The 22851-nt window shown below is 46.8% G+C and overlaps 1 protein-coding gene and 1 long non-coding RNA gene across 2 annotated transcripts in view; one reads left to right on the top strand and one right to left on the bottom strand.

Moving 5' to 3' along the window:
- LOC129380402 (synaptic vesicular amine transporter-like) overlaps window positions 1-22851 on the top strand; it is a 1298997-nt gene that overhangs the window by 1226947 nt on the left and 49199 nt on the right. The window lies entirely within an intron of this gene.
- LOC129380369 (uncharacterized) lies at window positions 14185-22078 on the bottom strand. Its single transcript, XR_008608363.2, has 2 exons — window positions 21826-22078; window positions 14185-15281 (listed from the first exon to the last, which is right to left on the bottom strand). It is a non-coding gene; the product is annotated as an uncharacterized lncRNA (long non-coding RNA).

Raw genomic sequence — 22851 nt, 5'->3', positions numbered from 1 at the left:
AAAACTTTTAAACGGCTAACCTGCCTTCGAATTTCTAAGAAATGAATGTTATGTAATTGGATTCATGAACTAGTTGCGTCACGACTTCAATACTTCTTAACTATGAATCTTACGGCTTTCCGTTGTGCTTTTTCAAGGAGTATAATGTCATTTTAAAGGGGCCCATATGATTGTCGCATATTCTAGTTTAGATGGAAGGAATGATTTATAAGTAAAGAGCTTTTTGTTTGAGGGGACATTTTTTTACTTCATTTTTAGAAACCATAGCTTCCTAAGATCTTCACGAATATCTGATATGTGCGGTTTGCTATTAAGATTACTGCTAAAAGTAATATCTAAATATTTGTATTAACCCACCTGTTTCACTGGACAATCACGAAAGATGTAGGGAAACGTGACGTAATGCATACCAGAACAGTTTCTTTTTTCCAGAATTCAGCATCGTGTCTCACTCTCTATACCAATCGTCGATGGCCAGAAGAGCTGCTTGTAGTATACTCTGATCGCATGCTGACGATATTTTATTGAAAGAAACACAGTCATGCACGAATCCTTACATCCAGAGGGTTGAGATCGGCTAAGTCATTCATATAGATGATAAATACAGCAGACCAACGACGCTTCCCTGGGGAACACCAGCGTTAACACGAAGCACGCTGGACTCATTTTGTTATAGCAATAATCTGTTCTAGTACAAATATAAGCACTTATCCAATGAACATGGGTATCCCTATTCACTGGACTTTATGGAATAGCTTTCCATGAAGCACTTTATTGAGTGCCATAAAGAAGCCCAAAAACAGTACGCCTACCATTGAAGCCTGGGATAGAGCAGAGCCAGCTAAATGCAACCGTCGCCATTTCTCAAAGGAATAGTCAGGAACCGGCTGGGAGATCTACTTGTAAGACATAATTTTGTCCCAGCTTTGAAGCTTGTTCTCGCCGCATGAAAATGAAAAGTTCTGTTTGCACTCGTTCCATGGGCGTTCAGCTTTTTCAGAAATATTTGCACTACCTCCGAAGGCGCACGTTCATAACTGTCCTTATCCTCTTGCCAGCAATTCTTGTCACCGGCGTATTCGTAAAAGTCAAGCCATTCCTGGGCACTTCCTGTGTACGACCAGTCGTAGACCTCTGGTCTGACAAGCTGCATGGGTGTCTTCCTCATTTGCCGAAAGTTTGCATGCAATAAAAATGAAATAGTAGCTGCTGGTGCTCGCTATTCGTTTCTTGCAACTTCATTATATCGTGCATCAGCGCACTTGCACTGTGGTCCTCTAAATCCTAGTTACGAGAAGTTACTTCAATTTTCGGGAAGACAAGATTTGCTGCAGTGGAACCGCGAAACTCGCAAAAACGCACGACTTCGGCTCGCCAGCGTTTGACTTCAGGGAGTCGAGCTGCAGTAGTAAGAGCGCAATATGATGCTCACCCCAACAGGACCGCTCTTCATCGTAGACGCACTGTGAAACATTCACCGGCTTATCACCGGGCACTGTGATGTAGGTCACATTGACCATGAAAAAGCGGTGTGCCTCTGGCGAGTATCGCAGTGTTCCATATGCGAATGCGCCAAATTTATAACAGAACAGGTACCATCAATGTTTATTTCAGCCCATCCAAGCCTCCCACTTCTTCGTCTTCAGAAGCACCTTTCTCGCTTCTTATCTTCAGCTAGGTTACAAGAATATTGTTTTGTTTTACTTCTAAGAGTCAGCCAATTCTCGCGGGTTATGGCACACCAATCTTATATTGGCAGTTGCATATGTGGGACTGGCCAACGGCCCTAGTGCCCTTTTTTGTCAGTTTGAGTTATAACAATCCAGACGACATGCTGTCCGTTAGCTTGAGCTAAAATATCGACTGCTGATGGACCAGTGATAATGCGCATAATGTACATTAGAAGGACACTGGGCAGTACTCAGATTTCCTGTTACTTTAGGGAGGCACCGTACAGTAGTCTGGGCTCTAACAGTCATTTAGACAGGGCAAGAGTGCGACACTGCTAGCTCCATTGTTCCCTGTGCCGTAGTTGAAGTACGCGGGCACTATCGGCACAGCAAGATTCATCAGTAAACATTTCTTGTCCATCTTGTTTACATATCTTTCATTGAGCGTTTCATCATCACTGCCGATCACTACCCGAGAAACTTGACGTTCCAACGAATAACGGAGAAGGAAGAATAGCAGCCGATATAAATCCTTACTATCTGTATCCTCTACCAAGATCTATATTTGCTAAGCGTACAACAGCGCTTTTAGTGCACCTTTATCTTAGGTACAGCCCCAAACTTGAACAACACTTGGACAGAAGCCCATATATACACCAAATGATTGTCTTTATTTTGTTGTTCCAACAGCGCTGCTTTAATAAAGTGAAAGACAGTCGAACGCCTCTACATCAAAATGACCTGCATCAATTGTGTCCAGGCCGAACTCTTATGCTCATTAGGTATTGCGAACGCCTCTACAACTAAGACCACTGGAATGAATTTTCCTGTACCCCAAAAAAATTCAGGCTTCCCCTTGTCGCCTTACAAATAAGGCTATGCGCCACAGAGCGCTCCACAGACGCCTCATCCTGCGCTCGCACTAACGCCGGCGACGCGCTCGGCGTGCGCGCCGATGCCAACGAGTGTTCAACATTTGAACGAAATAATAGGATTTTGCGTGCCGATTCGATTGCAGGGCACGGCATAGTCAGCACCTCGGAGTGATTTAGATCACCTGAGATTGTTTGCTATAATGACGCTACACGTCTTTATATTCCCCCGCCGTCAAAATGCGGCCGGAATCGACCTCTTCAGCGCAATGTCCTAGCCAGCAAGTCATGCTGTGCTGCTGCAGGAATCACTAAACTTGTATGTCGCGTGTTGTTATAGGAAGGGAGGCGATAATTGCATTCGACGACCTTGCGTCGCTCCCATGTTTCGCCAAGCAGCTTGCCCTGAACCTCGGCACAATAAGGTCGTTTGCACTCGCACATTTTGTCAGACCGAGTGTTGCCAAAAAATGTGTGACTTAGTTCACTAAGACAGTCTTCAATTTATGTTAAATAAATGTTTTATCTTGTTGAACATTCCTATGGCCCTCTGTATTGTGGGAGGTGTGGTGCGCGATCTCTGCAACCAAGTGACTCAGATAACGATGAAATTTCAGGTCTCAAGCACTACATTATAATCGACTGTAATCATCTAGTCCTCTAGTCTAACCATACGCGTGTTGTCTTATCTGGTGTCTAGGCCCTGCAGCTGCTGGTCTCCTGCTCCAGACCATCGGCTTCTCGTGGCTGATGCGCGCCATAGCACTCGCCAATTTGCTGTGTGCCGCGCCCCTGTGCTGGCTGCTTCACCGCGACAGTGCAAGTGTTTTTTGATGCGCTCGCATTCTTCCGATACTCGACTCACTTTTCGGGAGATATCTATGCACGTATCTATCTATCTATCTATCTATCTATCTATCTATCTATCTATCTATCTATCTATCTATCTATCTATCTATCTATCTATCTATCTATCTATCTATCTATCTATCTATCTATCTATCTATCTATCTATCTATCTATCTATCCATCTATCTATCTATCTATCCATCTATCTATCTATCCATCTATCTATCTATCTATCCATCTATCTATCTATGTGTGTGTGTGCGTGCGCGCATGCGTGCGTGCGCGTGTGTGTGTGTGTGTGCAGGAAAGAGGCGACAAACATTTTAGAAGTAAGACATGTTTAGTCATGGTGGACCAGCCTTCCTCAGAGTACAATACCACATGAAAAATTCTTGCATAGCATTAGCTGATACGTGCCTTCTAGAAGACAAGTCCATATATCGAAACGTTGGCTCCTGCTTTCACCTTGTTCTCGTTTTGCTCATCGTCTTTAATTTCCATCTCCGGCCTTCCCCGTGTTTTCCCTAGATACATAGCTTTAATAGCACCGCATCAAGAGCAGAGGGCGCACCATGTGCCCTGACTAAAAATTTCACTGCGAATCATAAATCATTATCAATTCGACGCATATTGGACTACAGAATAAAATGAATGCAGATATGTTCGGGATACAATATGAAATATACAAACATGATTCTCAGGTAAGTGCGAGTGGACACCCTGATCCTGCGCAGGGAATACAAAACGGCGCGCATATACGCATGCATAGGCGTAATGTCGGCGCGTGACAGCTCTAAGTGCAACGTCAAATTATCTAAAAAGGAGTAGTTCAACTACTCAACAACTTCAAGCCGAACGTGCGTCGAAAAGCCACATACGCAATAGATAAACAAAACGTTGGCACGAAGAAATCATATATGCGTTACAATGTGTGGTATCTTCGTGCTCAATCTAAAGTTAGACAGGTTAGTTTTCCTTTTTTTGTCATTTATTTCAGACGAAACAGTGCTAAATTTATGAATAAGGCACGATTCGCTAAGCTCATGGTCATGGCTAGTAAAGAATTCACATTCGAGTATCGTTATTTTGAGATTGGTAAAAGAGTGACACGGCATGTTAACATGTTTCGAGAGTGGTAGGTTTGGTTTGGACTTGGCATGCGGTCTGTGATTGTTAAAACGGATCTTAAGATGTGTTTCAGTCTGGCCTATGTATTCCATGTGGCAAGTACCGCACTCAGGTAAGTGCACCACTTAGAGGTATCACAGTTAAAGCTGTCTTTAATTGTGAACGGGGATTGGCTGGCTCTGCTTGTGGCAGTCAATGTACGGGTAATATGGGGGCAGACTAATTTGCACCGTTGTTTATTGCAGCGGCTGCAACCGGTCCGGTTATAAGTGGTAATTTTTGAAGACGGACGTATGTCATCTACCTTTTTCGAGCGCTTATACACGACACCAGGTGGCTCAGGAAAAACGGCGTTTAACCTGTCGCTTCGAGTAAGGATATAATTGTTTACTGAGTATGCCTAAGACCTTAGGGTTAGACGCGGAATATGTAAAGTATAAACCCCATACAAGAGATCTTGCGCGCGACGGCGACGAGCGGTGCGGTGGAGGTGGCTGTCGCGTTCGGTCGTCGCCTCAAGTCATACGTATCATATTGTTATGGTGAAGAGAAGGAAGAAGTTGAATTGGACTAGAGGAAGACGAAGTGTGGCAGTTGCCTGAACGCCATATACCTCACTTGTAAATATACATTATTTTATACTCGTGGGCCTGCTTTCTTCCTGCAACATTTTGGTGGAGGTGTGGAGTACAATCACGGAACTTCGCAGCGGACGTCTTCTACCTGCCGCCACAATGGCAAATCAACCGACAAAAGCGACAACGCCTCAGCAGCCCGTGTCAACGGTCATCCTCACTCATCCGCGGGACCCAGGGGCATTTTGTGGCACGGAAAACGCCGACGTCGAGGACTGGCTTACGATGTACGAGCGAGTGTACGACAACAACAAGTGGGATCCAACAATGATGCTAGCAAACGTGACATTTTACCTAAGAGGAACTGCGAAGCAATGGTACGACACACACGAAGCTGACCTAACGAGCTGGGATGTCTGCAAAGAAAAAATGCGAGACCTGTTTGGCAGACCTGTCGGTCGTCATCCTATGTCAGAATCCTATGTCATGTACATACAGGATGTGCCTGCCCTCTGTCGTAAGGCTAATAACAACATGACCGAGGCAGACAAGATTGGTCACATACTGAAAGTTATTGCAGACGATGCCTTCAATCTCCTGATGTGCAAGGATTGTGCCACTGTGGATGCATTTATAAAGGAGTGCCGGCGCTTGGAACAAGCGAAGGGCCGCCGCGTCGCTCAAACTTTCGACCGATTTCCCAATACCGCCGCGACATCTTCTTGCGAAGACCCGCCGCAGTTCGTTCAGCCCACAGGACCGGAAGATATCACGCGCATCTTTCGCCCTGAGCTTCAGGCCATGGCTCCGGCTCCCGTTCGTTCCGACTGTCGGGAAAGCGTGCCCGCTATCTCCCTTATACAAGCTGTCGTTCGGGAGGAAATAGCAAGTTTGGGGATTCCATCTGTCTGCTCGGTCCGCGATACAAACACCTACGAGATTTCTCCGGCCGCTCGCTCCAAGACGCAAAGCTTTCCGCCACTCCGTCGCAACCCAGCTGACTGGTGCACAGCGGATGATAAACCCATCTCTTTTAATTGCTCCGGTTTTGGACACATCGCCACTCATTGCCGCAACCACTGGTCGTCGCCTCCTCGATGGTCCTTTCCGAGTCACTACCGCCAAGTACCAGACAATCGTACTTTCTCGCCCTATACGCCGACTAGGAACATCAACGTCGGCAGTGCTCCACCAAGATCCAGCCGCTCCCTGTCTCCGCAAGGTCGTAGGTCCCGTTCGCCTCTCGTTGACCGCTCTTCGTCCCCTTCTGCAACCGCTTGCTTCGCTTAGGGAAACTAGGCGGTGCAGCTCCCGGAGGTGAAGCCCACAAATCCTCTGTTACCCTGCCTACATGTGGAAACCTACTGGACATTGAAGTTGATGGCGTTCCTGTTAGTTCTGTCGTTTATACAGGAGCGCAGCTTTCAGTTATGAGCTCTGCTCTCCGCCGAAGGCTCAGAAAGGTTCTGACACCCGCCGTACCGGGCACTGTGCGAGTCGCCGATGGGAGTACTTCACCTGTCCGCGGAATGTGCAGAGCACATGTGACCATTGGGGACCATTATACCGTTGTTCTATTTATCGTAAAAAAGAGGTGAGGCGTGAAGACAGGATACAAGAGTAGAGAAGTGGACCCCAATAAGCTAGGTAAGATATGCGCTGCCGTGCAAAGGAAAAAGGAGCAAGTAAAAGGCAAAAAAAGAACAGATATTTGTCCAGTGAAGGACAATAAGAAAAACAGGTTTACTGAGTGTCGTATGGGTGTGGTTTATAAAATTCCCCTTAGCTGTGGCCAGTTCTACGTAGGGCAAACGGGGCGGTGTATCAATCAAAGGCTAATGGAGCATACAAGGTCGTTAACCGGTGGATCGCCTTCTAATGTTTCCCTGCATTGCCAAGATTGTTGCTGCTCGCCAGGGTTAGATGAATGCGCGATATTGTACAGGCATAGGAATGAAGATACGCGTCCTATGGTAGAGGAATGACACATCTATAAAGGTGGAAGTGCGTGCGTGAGTCACCCTTCGATTAGCTTACATAAGGAAGAGATTAAGTGCCTTAACAGTTATCTCTCAGCTAGACCGACACATGTACCTGATTGACACGTGCTGATAACGTTCCTGAGCTTGCGCAGATGAGTTTTTTGTTTTCTTTCTTGTTTCGCCTCAGTGCTCCCTTCAGTTGATAGTCGGCGTTCGTGTTGTCCATTTCTCAACTCTTGTGTTCTGTCTGCACGCCTCACCTCTTTTTTTTTTGCATAATGAATCCTTACCAACTAGGTCAACTTTCTGTCGTTCTGAGGTTCTTATCCTTGCACGTATAGAAATGCAATCGTTTGCTTGTTCCTTGCGACCATCGGTAGTAATTGAGTGATGTACATTCAGTTCGGCCTTCGCACTATTGGCTAGACGCTCATAGTACTTCCGAGCGACGAGCGACAAATTTTAGATTTATAGAACGAAGCGATCGAAAGACAAGAAAGACCGAGCCATCTGTTCAAGCGACGGCCCATTCGGCCTCGTTCGTCGCTTGAAGCCGTCGCTCGTCGCCGTCGCGTACAATATCGCTCTAACGGGGTTTAGCCATAAGTATCAAATTGGCCGACTGGGAGCCACTGGGCTTGTTGGTGCCCTTTCGAACGTTCATCCGGTCGTGTCACGCCACTCAGTGTATCGCGGCATCGATTATCTTTTCTGGATATTTACGAATGAGAAGTGGCTTCCTGAGCTCCTGGCAACAAGAATTAAAACCTTCTTCGGAGTATATGCGCCTAAAGCGCTGCGCTTCGCTACATGGAAACCATTCTTGCAATGACGCATGTGGCTGCGTTGAAAACGAAGGAATTGATTATTGTCAGTTAAATTTTTGTAGGGTTTGTAATTAGGCGTCCATCGTAAATAGTAACAGTGCCGTCAAGGAAGTCTACAGACGAAGGTGAGTAACGATGTGTGAATTTAATAGCGGGGTGTGCCTGCTTGAATGCCGGAATGAGGTTTAAGAGTTCAGTATGACCACGTGCCCAAATAGAAAATATATCATCTATGTAGCACCTAAAGTACATAGGTTTCAGTGGTGCACTCTTAAGAAATTGCGTCTTCGAGCACTCCCATGAAGACGTTGGCATAGTTGGGGCCTATTTTTGTTCCTATTTATATTCTTCTAATTTGCACATAATGAAAACCGTTAAATTCGAAGTTGTTAATCTGGAGAAATAACTTGAGCAAAAACGTCGAGGGTTGAGCTGTCAATTGGGCTATTACACCGAAAGTGTTCATAGGAGTTAAAGACAGACTGAATGCGATCTATAAGGGGAATATTCGTATAGAGGGAAGTGACATCCATCGTCACCCGAAGCGAGCCTTCAGGAACAGTTAGGTCTACTGCGTACTAAAGAAAAGCATTAGTATCCTTAACAAAAGAAGAAAATGTGGGCGGAATCAATTTGACTAAACTTTCCATGTAACGAGAGAAGTTTTCTGGGACCGTTCTTATGCCGGAAACAACGGGACGGCCTGGAAAACTTGGTTTATGTATTTTGGGCAGCAGGTAAAAGCGTCTGGCTATTGGACAAAGTCGGATCAAGGAACGTGCTGTCTTATCGTCGATATTCTTCTGCTTCACCAATACATGAATGGTATCCTTAATGGTGGCAAGGAATTCATCGGTAAGATCACAGGAAAATTTTTATAAAATGTCCGGTCATATAACTGTCTTACGACTTTGATGTAATTTTCTTTTGTCATTATGACGACCGAGCCACCCTTGTCCGCTGGTGTTATGATAAAATCATCGTGTGTGTTTAGGCTTTTAAGAGCATCATATTATATATGAATATATATCCTTGTGCAACATTCCAGCCCTATTATTAAAGCTTGTCGAGGCCATAATGCTTGTATCGGTGCCAGTCTTAAAGCATCATCAGTAACCGTGAAGATTTTATTGTCGTACACATGCACAACATATTCCTGTGCTGTAGACACCACTTTTCTGCCATAATGTTTAGACCTGGTTATTCTGTCACGAAAACATTTTAAACGCCTTTTTCGATTTCTTTCTTTTTGACATGGCGCACCGTCTCTCACAATACTCGAAGCCATCACATCCGTGTAGTCTCCTGGAAGCTAAAAAATTATTAGGCACTGCTGTGAGTTCGCTATTGTTATGAAGGGTAACAAATAGTAAAACATGCTAGATAAAACAATTCTTGAGTTTACCATCTCGCGACGGCACAGTTGGTCATAAATAATACTTTAGAGTGCTACGGATTAATTTTGACCATCTGGAGTTCATTACCTTCTACTATGGTGCACGAAAGATTTTGCACTCAGACTGGTTGAGAATACGGCCGCCGCGGTAGGATAGAGCAACGCCATATCCTCTGAGGCAACGCGGTGGGTTATAACTCTTTTAAAAGTAAGTCGCTGTTTTGCCGGATAGGTGAAACATTGATAGCGTCAGCAATGTATTACAAAACTACGGCACGTAAGTTTTATAGTTTAATCGTCCGTAAAATAGCCGTAAGCATTCTCTTACTGTTAAATTACAGACACGACACCAGCCACGCAGTAGCAGAGGTGAATACATCTGACTCATGACCGACAGCACTCGTCACGTGATGAGGAGCGAGCCTTTCCTTGCTTCGTTCTGTCAAGGAACGGAAACTGAAACAAAAGGCCTGGAAACGCGGCATGCAGGCCACCATGCATATTTTTGGAGCAAAATTGTGTCAACTAGCAGAATAGAATACAAAAAATAGCCTGGCACGAAAAATTCCGCAAGCATTCGCAAGACAAGACATTAATGAAATGCACACGTATATGCGACGCGACGCTATTTACAGATATACAGCCCTTTACAATACTACATTTATACTATAAAACATTTATCTATACTTGCATCTTGAAACAGTAAAAGCGCAGTCTCATCGTTTTCCTCTTTGTGCGCTTTTACAGTTTCAAGATGCAAGTAAACCAACTAGCCCAGTTATCCATTCTGTTACAATTTTTACAGTTGCTATCGTTGGTGATCGTGTATAAATCAGCGAAAAAAGAATATGCTAGAAGCACACAACATAAAAGAGAAAATATGTCTTATAGTGTCACATGCTAGTAGGGCTAAACATATTCAAGACGAAATATCAGCGCGTAAGGAAACTTACAAAAATTCCATATGATTTTTCATAAAACATACTTGAACACCTATTTACAGTTAATAATTCTTATGCCTAAAAAGCTGTTTATTTTATTTAGCAATGTAGGTAGCTGATATTTGTTGTGTTGTCGTTTATATATAGTATTGTATCTCGTCCATGAGTGCGCGAATTGCCCGAGGTTGAGGTGGAGTTTGAAAAGGAAAGGTTTATTTACGTTATGCACATGACTATAAACAGGTAAAATAACAGTAATAAAGTCATCGTTACGTCCGGCAGCAAATTGCACGCTGCGGCCCGCGGCAAGAGGAACGTCTTTCTTTTCGGTGGTTCTCGGACTGACAGCTCCTTCAGTCGGTCGGGGTCGCGCCATTTTCATCCAATCGTAGGGCGTTATGTTCGCCCAATGGGGACGCTCCATGGGCTCTGTTATGCGATGGCTGTCCGGTGTTGCCTGCTCGCCTGGTCATCCTCGAACGACCTCCCATGCTGCAAAGCAGCCTTTCTCGGCACTACGGTTGCCGGCCTCCAGTGGCACTTTCGGGAGGCGCCATGCAGGACAAAAGGGCGCGGCTCACGGGGGCGGGATAGCCCGACGTGCATTGCAATCCGACCGCGAGTGGTTGCGTTCGGAGATGCGATGCTTGTTAATGGTCCGTATCTAACAATAGGTAAAATCTTTGCAATCTTTCTAATGTGTTGCGAAAAGCACATGGAGGCTCCTGAAAAGCTTGCAGCCAGAATAGGTTATTGTTTTTTACGTGCTAGAGCAGTCTGAAATGGTTGACTTGATTGGCTTTTAACATAAGTTACGTCACAAAAAAATGTATGTATACACAGCTCGTGTGGGGGGCCATCAAAATTTCCAGAAATCAACACCCTTTTTGCAAAATAACAAGTTTAGAATAATAGTACATCGTTGTTCTGCCCAATGCGCAATACAAAAGTCAATAATAGAAAAGAGTATAGTACAGTGTGGTTTCTAGACAGAGCGGTAATAATGCAGGTCATTTCGGCAAGCACCCAACGCTTCTGCTCAATTTCGTCAGTAACCGAGGTATGTGTTTGTTCCAAGTCTTCCTCAAACCATATTCCCAGGATTTTTTCACTCCTCCCTAGCTCTAGCATGTGGCCTTGGTAGGAAAGTCTAATGTTCACATTTAATGGCTTATTCACTAGGGCAAATAACATGTACTTGTTCTGATTAGTGTTCAGACATAACTTGGTGATGGCACAATAAAGCAAAACAATAAATATATTAATGCTGATGAAGTATTCTTTCTAAACTGGGTTGTCATTAATCACTCGATAATAGTTTGATTTTTCAAAGAGTAAATGAAGTTGAAGCTTTCATTTTTGAATTTCGCACCAAAACCCCAGCGCCGTTATATCCGTTGGACGTCATGGATTTCATAGTATTTTGTTCATATTTCCGCCTCATCGGTTCAGTAAAATTTTTGAAAAACTTGCCACATTCATTCTTAGGCTTCTTTGGAACACTATGCAGCCAATATGTATCGCTAAAGTATTGAATGGCCTCTATCAGACGCTGCTAAAATTTATGGCGTCACAGTGTGGAAAGTGGGCGTCGCCACCTGTACTTTTTGTTATCGGGCTTTCTTCCTGGCTTACCAAGCGCCTTCTCGCGGTAGGAGTGCTGTTTCTTGTGTTCCGGTAGAGAAATTTACTGACACCGAAGAAAACATTTTTAAAAGACATGTTTTTTGCCGCAATTTAACACTCACAAAAGGAAGACACATAAAGACAACACGGGCGGCACTTCCGACTGATTTATTTTGGGCTGTGACCCAACAATATATACATACAACACGCATGCGCTGGCAGTTCACAGGTCTACGTTACCCAGCGGCCAAACAATCTGGTTTCTGATTTATAGAGCACGATAGATATATCACTAATGCAATTTGTTCCTTTCTTTTTTATATAGTAGGCTTCCATCAGCTCACGTGCTGTTTGAAATCTACTTCTGCCAAGAATCCTAATCTCAGAAAACCATGGTTTGCAAATGCAGGCCTTGCAGTGCGCAGGCAAATGTGCCACGCCATCTTTCATTAGATTTAGTTCGTGTTCCCTGTCTCGTTCATTTATGCAGCGTCCAGTCTGTCCTATATAGGACTTGCCGCACTCAAGGGGAATTTCGTACACCACGCCTGTAGCGCATCTCCCGTAGGACGTGCTATGCTTCTTGCCACAGCCTTGCGAACCGGTCTCCTCGCGTGTGGTTTTCGAATAGAGTCGACCCAGTTTGACGGGGGCAGAAAAGGCAATGGGTACACCATACCGGCCTGCCACCTTCTTGAGGTTATGGGAAACCTTATGAATATAAGGAATCAATGCAGGTCTTACGGTTCTGGCTCTTTCTTCCTCCCTTGTGGCGCTGGTACCTTTAACTTTCCGTAAAAGGCTTTCGGTGACTGAGGTCACCGAAAGTGACCTTCCACAATCCATAGGCAATGCGTTTTCTATGGATGCTGAGGATCTGTTTTATTCAATTCCACATGATGCACTTTTTGTTGCCGTAAAGATGTGCATAGAAGAAAGTGACATCATAGCTTTTCAAAATGCAGCTGGTGTTACGCTTGAGGACTTTTTTAACAATATTAGAAGCCAAAAAACATGTCTTTTAGCGACAAAAAACATGTCTTTTAGCAAGCACCAGCTAGGCCAACAAGCGGTTCTGTTGAAAACATTTTTCTCTTTTAATTCCCTTTATGCTGTAACCAAAAATACGATTTAAAAAATGGGCGAAGCGCCCACAAGGAGCAAAAGGTGTCGTCTGCGTACATTGCTTGTTTTGAACATCGCGCATAGGTCAGTAGCGTATTTACGAAAAACTTGACAGTGGTTATGCGTGCAATGACCGAGAAGCGTCGCCGTGCTGTGTTCGCGCGGACAGCAAGCGTGAACTGCGGCGCTCCTCTTCGGCTCCCGCTTGGTATTTACATCAGCGTGGCGAAGTAGCTACTCTGGCGCGTATTTTTGTTACACACCGTCTGAGCAGCAATGGTCAACCTTGCTCTCCATGATTCGTCCTTCGTAGTTTAATGTTTATCTTTAACGCAAATTCAATCCAATGCACTCCTGCCATATTCTATTTTGTTAAAATGAATGTATTTAAAGCGGCAAGTTTGAGGTCCAGAGGCACCCATTTCAACTTGCGGTAAAAAAAAAAATCTTCGGCGTGGCCAAATGTAGTCGACCTACTTTGAGCGCAAATGGTATTGCGAATCGTTACTCCTAGGTATTTGTAACCAATGACTTGTTCTCTTCAAGAACTAATGGTAAGTGGAGGGAAAATGATGTTTTTGTTCCCTACACTCAGTGATACAGGTGTTTCTCTTGTAAATTTGAACGATTATTCCTAATACCTCCTAAGCTGTTATTTAAATTGCTTTAATTTTTGTGGCACACAAGCCTTCACTATATGACGAATTGATCATCGAATAACCTAATGTGAGGAATGGATATACGCGTAACTGAATACAGATATACAGATCGAGCTTTCCGGATGGATGGATGGATGCTATAAGCGTCCCCTTTGGAACCGGGTGGTGCGTTGCTACACCAAGCTCTTCTTATATTGCCTAATGTCCTACCTATGTTAAAAATGAAAATAAGAAAAGGAAAAGAAACAAACCACGATAAAGTCCCATAACCAAACTTTCTGAACCCCTATTGTGAACTTTGGTTTTGTACGCCTCACTTCGTCGTTTCCCTACTTCCACCAATCGTCGAATCAACTCTTACCAGTCTCCATTGCGGACGTGTTTACTTTCCCCCTGCTCTCACTGAACCCAACTGCTTCAAGGAGGCCAGAGGTGCCTAAATCGACCGCTGGGAAAGTATTTTCACATTCTAATAAAATATGGTCCATCGTTTCCCTAGCTTTACCGCAGGAAGCACATGCTTGTTCTCCGATCTTACGAGACGGTATCCAAAAGTTTTAATTATCGCCATGAAATAAAAAAAAAACATACAATAGTCACTTGCAGTAGTCAAAGTTAGTTCTTCACACGAAGTCTCCCTCCAGAATCACACATTTTACGTGTTTCTTCACCCGTTTCAAACCCTCTTGGTAGGAGTCCTCCGCTGTGCTCTAAAACCACTGTTCCACCTCGCAAATGACATCCTCTCTGTCGTCAAATCGCTGACCACGAAGGCGTGTCTTCATCTCAGGAAAGAGGAAGAAGTCGCTTGGTGCACGATCAGGCGAATAAGGTGGATGCTGCAAAGGTTCATAGCCGAACCGGTGGGCGGCTGCAACGGATGCTTGGGTCATATGGACGGGTGCATTGTCGGCCAGGAGACGAACGCCTTTGCTGATTATGCCGCGACATTTTTGTTTCAATGCATCAAGCAGTTTCTCCAGAAGCTTTCAGTAGCAATCGGTGTTCAGTGTCTCACCCTTCAGATTTCTGGAACTTCGCCTTTTTGTGAGGGGTGGAGGATGAATGTTCCCACTCCATGCTCAATTCTTTGGTCTCCGCATCGCAGAGGTATACGTAGCACTCGTTTACAGTGACGAGACGGGCCGAAAAATCGTCGTGATTCCACTCCAGCATAGTCAAGTTCTTCTGGGAAAGGTCGTGGCGAGTTTGCTTTTGAAAAGGTGTCAACTAGCGAGGTACCCAGCCTTCAAACACGTTATTCATCTGCAGTTCCTAATGAATATTCCTCCACGCAGTTTCCTAACTTGGTCCAGTCGCCGCCATCACTCTTTCCACTGTCGATCTTCTGCCGTCAAGGATAACGGCCTTCACGTTCTTCACTATGGTATAAGATCATCCTTGATTGAGGGTCTACACGCTCGTGGCTCGTCTGCCAGGGACATGTGACCATTTTGACAGTTCCTCTACCATCTCACAAACGGGTCCTATAATGGGTTTTCATCCCATTAGACAGCTTTCATTTCGTCATGGATTTCGCGTGTGTTGTGTTGTTGCCCTTCAAATGGAGGAACTTTACGACACTTCGAGCTTCAACTTGGTTCATCATGCACGTTCATGCCGTCTACAGCCTGTGGAAAGAAAACTACTTTAGAGAAAGATTTGATATTTGCACAAGTATGCATGGCAATGACAATGACAAAAATTTTATGTAAATCTCTCATTGACTTTCTTATTGTAATTAAAACTTTGGGTACCCCTTCGGATATGTCGATTTATAAGTGCTTGTTCTAAGGCATCCTGATATTGCTTCCAAAAGTAATGAGCGGCCCTTTCAGTTATCGCAAAACGTTTCTTTCCTGCTTTCGTTTATTCCTCTCAAGTACTTACTCATGGTAGCTTCCTTTTCCATTACGGCCACCCATGAGATTATTTGAGCCAATCTGACTTTCCGCTTGACATTCTTTGTGGCTGTGTTGCTCACCCTACATGCCGCATACTTGCTGGTAAGCTTCCTAGTTATTTTCCTCTAGTGTGAATCAATGTTTTTCCTGTACAGATACCTCAACACTATCCCAGCCCATTTACATTCTTCCATATTCTTCAACAATTCTTCATAATCAATTTTTCTGTGAGCTTTCCTCACTTCAAAATTTGTCCAGCCCATATCACCCTGCACAGCTTCATTTGTAGTCTTCCCGTGAGCGCCCAATGCGAGTAGTCCCACTGACCTTTGGTTGCCATCGAGTCCTTGTTGTACCCCTGATTTCAAGCAAACGACCTCATTTCCAAAAGTAATTCCTGGAACCATTACACTTTTCCACATACCCCGGAGCACCTCGTACCTAAGTTAATTTTTCCTGTGTTTCCATCTATCTTTTGCCTCTGTTCATCCATATACCATGGTATTTATATCATTTTACCCAAGGTATTTCCACGCCCTGTGTTGCCGCTGTATGTTCACTGTTTTCATTAAATACCATAACGCCTGATTTTCTAACGCTAAATTTCAAACCAAATTGTCGCCTTCCTGTCCACAGATATTAGCCAGACATTGCAAATCACATTGCTTGTTAGCTAGCAACACAACGTCGTCCGAATAAAATTAACCTGGACGCTGCTGCTCTACTTCTGTACCCGCCTGTTTGTATGAGAGGTTGACCCCAATATTACTTCCTTTTAGCACCTTCGCTATCCTCACCGTGTGCATCATAAACAGCAGTGTGGATAAAAGACACCCCTGCCTCAGGCCCTTATTTATTTATCAATTTATTTATTTATTTTTTAATTTCACATACCTTCAAGCGCCAAGGCATTACAGAGGGGAGTGGGTCACATGCGAAAAACAGTAACTACGATTACTACAAGTTTCAGTTTCAGCTTATTATTCTTTAAATACAATCCATTGGAAAGATACAATACACAGACGAGGATCCCAAGTCAAAGAATGCAACGGGTCCCTCTATAATGCAAGCGACATGTGCAGTGGACGTAATCATTTAGGAATGAACTAAGAGGGATACTATGAATTTCAAGTTATATTGACACGTGTACTTGTCTTTATCGGGCGACACGTTTCACCGCCTAACAAATGTTATCGCAAAGCGCAGGACGCGCCTGCGTGTAAGTTTCTGGAATGTTATCGATGGTTCCATCCGCTGTCTGCGACCGAACCATGTGAAAAATGATTGCATGTGTGCGCGACGCGAATAATGTAGAACTTTGTTGAAGGCACGCGGGTCCCAGCGATTAGTCTGGAACATTCGACGATTGATGTATAAAAGCCGACGCGCTTGACTCGTTGATCAGGTTTTCAATGATCGCCGACCCTGTTCGCCGCTATAGTTATGCTATAATTGTAGCCTGTTTTGTGGGCACAGGTTCGCCCTATAAAAGTTCGTTTTGTAATTCACAGTATTCCTACTGTGTTCTTCAACGTCACCACCACGTGACATATGGTGGAGGTGCTTTACGTCCATGTACCGGACGCCCCCGACAAGCCGTAATCCAAGCCTGGACAGAAAAGACAACACCAACGTTGTCCCAGAACATCGAGCAAGCCGTCGGCTACAGCAGCTGCCCTCGAAACACGGTCTTCTACCAGATATGACCGAGGAGACAGTCCAAGAAGATTGTCCAGAAACGACCAAGAAGACATCCCCAATGGCAGCCGCAGCGGCCCCAATAATTCTTCAGCAGCCCAGGGAACCACCGACGTTCCGCGGTACCACATTTGAGGACCCGGAAAGCTGGCTGGAAACCTATGAGAGGATCGCTACATTTAACAGCCGGGAGAGCGACGACAAGCTACGACATGTCTATTACGCATTGTAGTACGCCGCCATGACGTGGTTCGAGAATAGAGAAGCCACCTTGACAATGTGGGACCTGCTCCGAAGGGACATCCTGCAAACATTTACAAGCGTCGTGCGAAAAGGGCGAGCCCAAGCTCTACTGGAGACCAGAGCGCAGTTGCCGAATGAGACTATCGCGATCTTCACTGAAGAAATGAGCCGTCTGTTCCGCCACGCCGACACGGAAATGTCCGAGGAGAAGAAAGTCCGCCTAATGATGCGTGGTGTAAAGGGGGAACTTTGCGCCGGAAATGTAAGAAGCCCACAGAAGACCGTCGACGAGTTTCTTTGTGAGGTGACGAGCATCGAGAAGACACTGGAAATGCGGAACCAGCAATTCGACCGCCGCACCAAGCCAACAAACTATGTCGGGGTTCAATCACTGGCCACCGACGACCTGCTCGAGACCATCAGGGCAGTCGTACGAGGGGAGCTTCAGAAGATCTTCCCTTCATCGCTACCTCAAGTGGCCTCAAGCGCCGAAACTGTCAAAGAAGTCCAGCAATCGCTCGGAGTCCCCGAGGTGCAACCACAATCATCGCATCCCCAGCCAGAAGCGATGACCTAGGCCCCCGTCGCCCGCCGTGAATGACACCCTCCACGACGGCGCCAGGGCCCTGTAACGCCGCGATTCCGTCGACCACCGCCGCCAGCGCCAGCACGCCCACCCGTCGCCCAGCCCAGACATTCTAGAAAGACAGACGTTTGGCGGGCTCCTGACCACCGCCCGCTCTGCTACCACTGCGGAGAAGCGGGTCACGTCAACCGACGATGCCCATACCGGGAGATGGGACTGCGAGGGTGAACGCCCTCACGATATCGCCGACTACCTCGCCGATACTCAGTGGAACTCTCGACGCCCGTCGCGTTCGCCATCACCAGGCTGCTACCTGTCGCCGCAGCGCCGTCCATACACTGGCACAGCCCGAGGCCGGTCCGTGAGCCCATATCCGGAAAACTGACGAAGATCCTCCGCCACCTACGAAGACTACGAAGAGACTACCTCGACGACATAAGGGCACGCCGCCATCCCGACGAAGTCTGGAAGCAAAGAATACGACGACGAAAGACGACCTGACGACGTCACATACTAGCCACAGGTCAACGCGATGCAGCCGTTATCCGACGCCAAGACCAAACTGTAATGCAAGACAAAGAACCACCGACCTCGACGTGCTTCTCGATGGCCACGCAGCCACCGTCATGAGTGGACACATCGCCGCCCAGTTGAAGAAAGTTAAGGCTACGTAGGTAGGCCCTCAAATTCGGACCACTGGAGGACACCTCATAACGCCGACTGGAATGTGCACGGCAAGAATTACCATTCACGCCCTGACTTACCGTGCCACCTTCGTTATCCTCCAACAGTGTTCACGAGACGTCATTCTCGGCATGGACTTCCTGAACCAACACGACGCAATCATCGACATGAAGTCCAAGTCAATAACGCTGTCGGAAGATCATGCGGTACCGCCGGAGAGCCTTCCTAGTCACCGCGCCTTGAGTGTGCTCGAAGATCAAGTGAGCATTCCCCCTAGCTCGAGCATTGTTATTTCGGTCGGCACCGAAACACCCGTTGAAGTAGATGGCGTCATCGAAGGCGACGTACGTCTACTCCTCGACCGTGTTATTTGCGTCGCAAGAGGGATCGCTCGACTGCACGGAGGAAACACGAAAGTGTTGCTGACAAACTTCAGCCAGGAGGTCAAGCAGATCAAGAAGGGCACGACGATCGCATACATCAAGGAAATTCTGGAAACCAGCAATTCGTTTGTCCTCTCGGATTCTGCCGCATTTACCCCGACGACCGTAGTTCCCGAGCCAGACTTCGACATAAATCCAATTCTACCCGTGATTAAGCAGCAACAGCTCAGAAGTCTGCTTCGACGACACAAACAGTGCTTTTCGACGTCATCAAGAATTCAACGAACCCCAGTCGCAAAGCATCGCATAATAACCGAAGAGTGCACTCGACCTCTCCGCCAGAGCCCTTACCGAGTTTCGACGCGAGAACATGAAGCTATAAGGCACCAAGTCGACGAAATGCTGCGCGACGACATCATCCAGCCGTCCAAAAGCCCTTGGGCATCTTCTGTATTCTTGGTGAAGAAAAAGTGCGGAACCTTACGTTTCTGCGTCTATTATCGTCGTCTGAACAAGATCATCAAGAAGGACGTATACCCCTTCCCACGAATAGACAACGCATTGGATCGGCTCTGCAACGCTAAATACTACTCGTCGATGGACCACAGAGATTACGAAAAGACGGCCTTCATCACTACAGATGGCCTCTACGAGTTCAAGGTTATGCCATTCGGACTGTGCTCGGCGCCTGCAACGTTCCAGCACGGGATGGACACGGTGTTAGCAGGATTGAAGTGGCAGTCGTGTCTCGTTTACTTGGATGACGTCGTCGTGTTCGCCGGAAATTTCGACGATCACCTCAGGCTGCTTCCGACAGTACTCGAGGCCATCACGTCATCAGGGGCTCACTCTGAAGTCGGAAAAGTGCCGCTCCGCTTACGACGAGCTTCTGTTCCTAGGCCACGTAATCAGCAAATCTGGTGTCCGTCCAGACCCGCAAAAGACATCTTCCATCGCACAGCTCTCGCAACCCATCGAGAAGAAGGGAGTGTGTAGATTCCTTGGCATGTGTGCCCACTACAGGCGCTTTGTCAAGGACTTTTCACGCATCGCTGAGCTGTTGACACGTCTAACTGAATGTGATATTGAGTTCAAGTGGGAAACGCCGCAGGCCGACGCATTTGAAGAACTCAAACGACGCATGCAGTCGCCGCCGGTACTTGCGCACTTCGACGAGTACGCCGATACAGACATGTGTTTTGCTGCAATTTAGGTCCTTTCGTAAGATTTGTGGCATCCTGAGAAATGCTGGCATTTCCCAGCAGCCCCAGGTCTTTCGTTGCTACTGTTGTCAGTTCTGTTGCCGATACAGAAATCCATACGGACGCCAGTAGCCTAGGCCTCGGTGCCGTTCTAGTCCAGAGGAGAAACGGAGTCGAACAGGTGATAGCTTACGCTAGCCGGTCGCTGGTAAAAGCGGAAGGCAACTATTCTACAACCGAAAAGAAATGCCTCGCCATCGTTTGGGCTACTACTAATTTTCGCCCTTATCTATATGGCAGGTTATTCAAAGTCATCAGCGACCATCACGCGTTGTGTTGGCTAGCGAATATAAAGGATCCTTCAGGACGACTGGCGCGGAGGAGCCTCAGACTAGAAGAATACGACAGCAATGTAACCTACAAGTCCAGACGAAAACACTCTGATGCCGATTGCCTATCACGTGCCCCCATTGACCCGGCGCCGCAAGATGACGAGAATGACGACGCCTTCTTTGGAATGATAAGCGCGGAAGACTTCGCTGAACTGCAACTGGCAGACCCGGAGCTAAATGGCCTCGTCGAGTATTCGGAAGGGCACACCGACGTTGTCCCTAGGGCTTTTAAGCGCTGATTATCTTCCTTCGCGCTTCAAAAGAAGCTACTCGTGAAGAAGAACTTCTCACCATTCCGCACCAACTACCTTCTTGTTGTTCCCTCGGCGCTGCGTCCAGAAGTACTGCGCGCCCTGGATGACGATCTGACCGCCGGGCACCTCGGCTTCTCCCAGACGCTATCGAGGATACAAGACAGGTATTACTGGCCGCACCTAACCGCCGACGTCGCCCGTTACGTCAAGACATGCCGAGGCTGTCAGCGACGCCAGACACCACCCACAAGGCCAGCCGGATTACTACAGACGATCAAGCCTCCTTGCAGACCTTTTCAGCAGATCGTAATGGACTTGTTGGGATCGTTTCCGACGGCAACACCGGGAAATAAGTGGATCGTCGTGGCGACGGACTACTTCACCCGCTTCGCTTGATCCTAAAGCTCTGCCGAAAGGTAGCGCAGCCGAAGTGGCAAAATTTTTTGTCGAAAGCATTCTGCTGCGGCATGGCGCCCCAGAAGTCCTCATCACCGACAGAGGAACGGCCTTTACAGCGGAGCTCACCCATACCATTCTTTAGTACAGTCAGACAAGGCACAGGAGGACAAGTGCCTACCACCCACAGACGAATGGCCTTACGGAGCGCCTGAATAAAATCCTCGCCGACATGCTAACAATGTACGTCGACGTCGAACACAAGACCTGGGATGCCGTCCTGCCGTACGTAACCTTCGCTTACAGCACGGCGGTGCAAGAAACAACACAGATTACGCCGTTTAAGCTGGTTTACGGCCGGAACCCGGCGACGACGCTCGACGCCATGCTGCCGCACGTCACTGACGAAGAGAATCTTGACGTCGCTACTTACCTCCAGCGCGTTGAAGAAGCCCGACAGCTCTCCCACCTGCGGATCAAGAACCAGCAGCGCACCGACAGCAGACACTACAACCTCCGACGACGCTTCTTCGAGTACCAGCCCGGTGACCGTGTTTGGATTTGGACCCCAATACGTCGACTAGGACTCAATGAGAAACTATTGCGACGCTATCTCGGAGCCTACAAAATCATCCGACGTGTTGGCGAACTGGACTATGAAGTCGTGCCAGACGGCATTTCGCAGTCACAGCGGCGCCGGGCACGATCTGAAGTGGTCCACGTAGTGCGTCGGAAGCCCTTGTGGCGACACACTCCGCGCATATTTCTGCGCAACCTCCGTCTTCCTATCATCTAGCCCAGCATAACACAGCTGCACGCTGGACTGCATGGTCGATAAAACATAGCGCCACCGCCACGTCACCCGAGGTATGCGTCACCGACGGTGGCTATAAAAACAGGCTGCCTGGCTGAGAAATGCCGCCTTCTACCTTCCGCTACCGGAATATACCGACGAATATAGCGTTGGCAGCGGACATGCCCGTCCGCTGTCATCGTTAGTCGAATAAAGAAACGTTACGTTTTTATGTTGCGATTCGTCCTTCGGCAGACACGACATCCCACACCCTTTTAAGCACGCTGACGAACTTCCTTAGTTTGTTGTTTTCTTTGCGACGAGTGCTTTTCTTTATTACTTACGTTTGTTTGCAGCATCGGGTCGATGCTGTTAAAGGGGGGTATTGACCCGTGTACTTGTCTTTATCGGGCGACACATTTCACCTCCTAACAAATGTTATCGCACAGCGCAAGACGCGCCTGCATGTATCGGAAGTTTCTGGAATGTTATCGATGCTTCCATCCGCTGTCTGTGACCGAACCTTGTCAAAACTGATTGCATGTGTGCGCGACGCAAATAATATAGAACTTTGTGGAAGACACGCGAGTCCCAGCGATTAGCCTAGAACATTCGACGATTTATGTATTATGTATAGAAGCCGACGCGCTTGACCCGTTTATCAGA

The sequence above is a fragment of the Dermacentor andersoni genome, chromosome 1 (genome assembly GCF_023375885.2).
Source record: "Dermacentor andersoni chromosome 1, qqDerAnde1_hic_scaffold, whole genome shotgun sequence".
Taxonomy (NCBI): domain Eukaryota; kingdom Metazoa; phylum Arthropoda; class Arachnida; order Ixodida; family Ixodidae; genus Dermacentor; species Dermacentor andersoni.
Note: the sequence above shows the minus strand (reverse complement) of the source record. Positions and strands in the feature narration are given on the sequence as shown.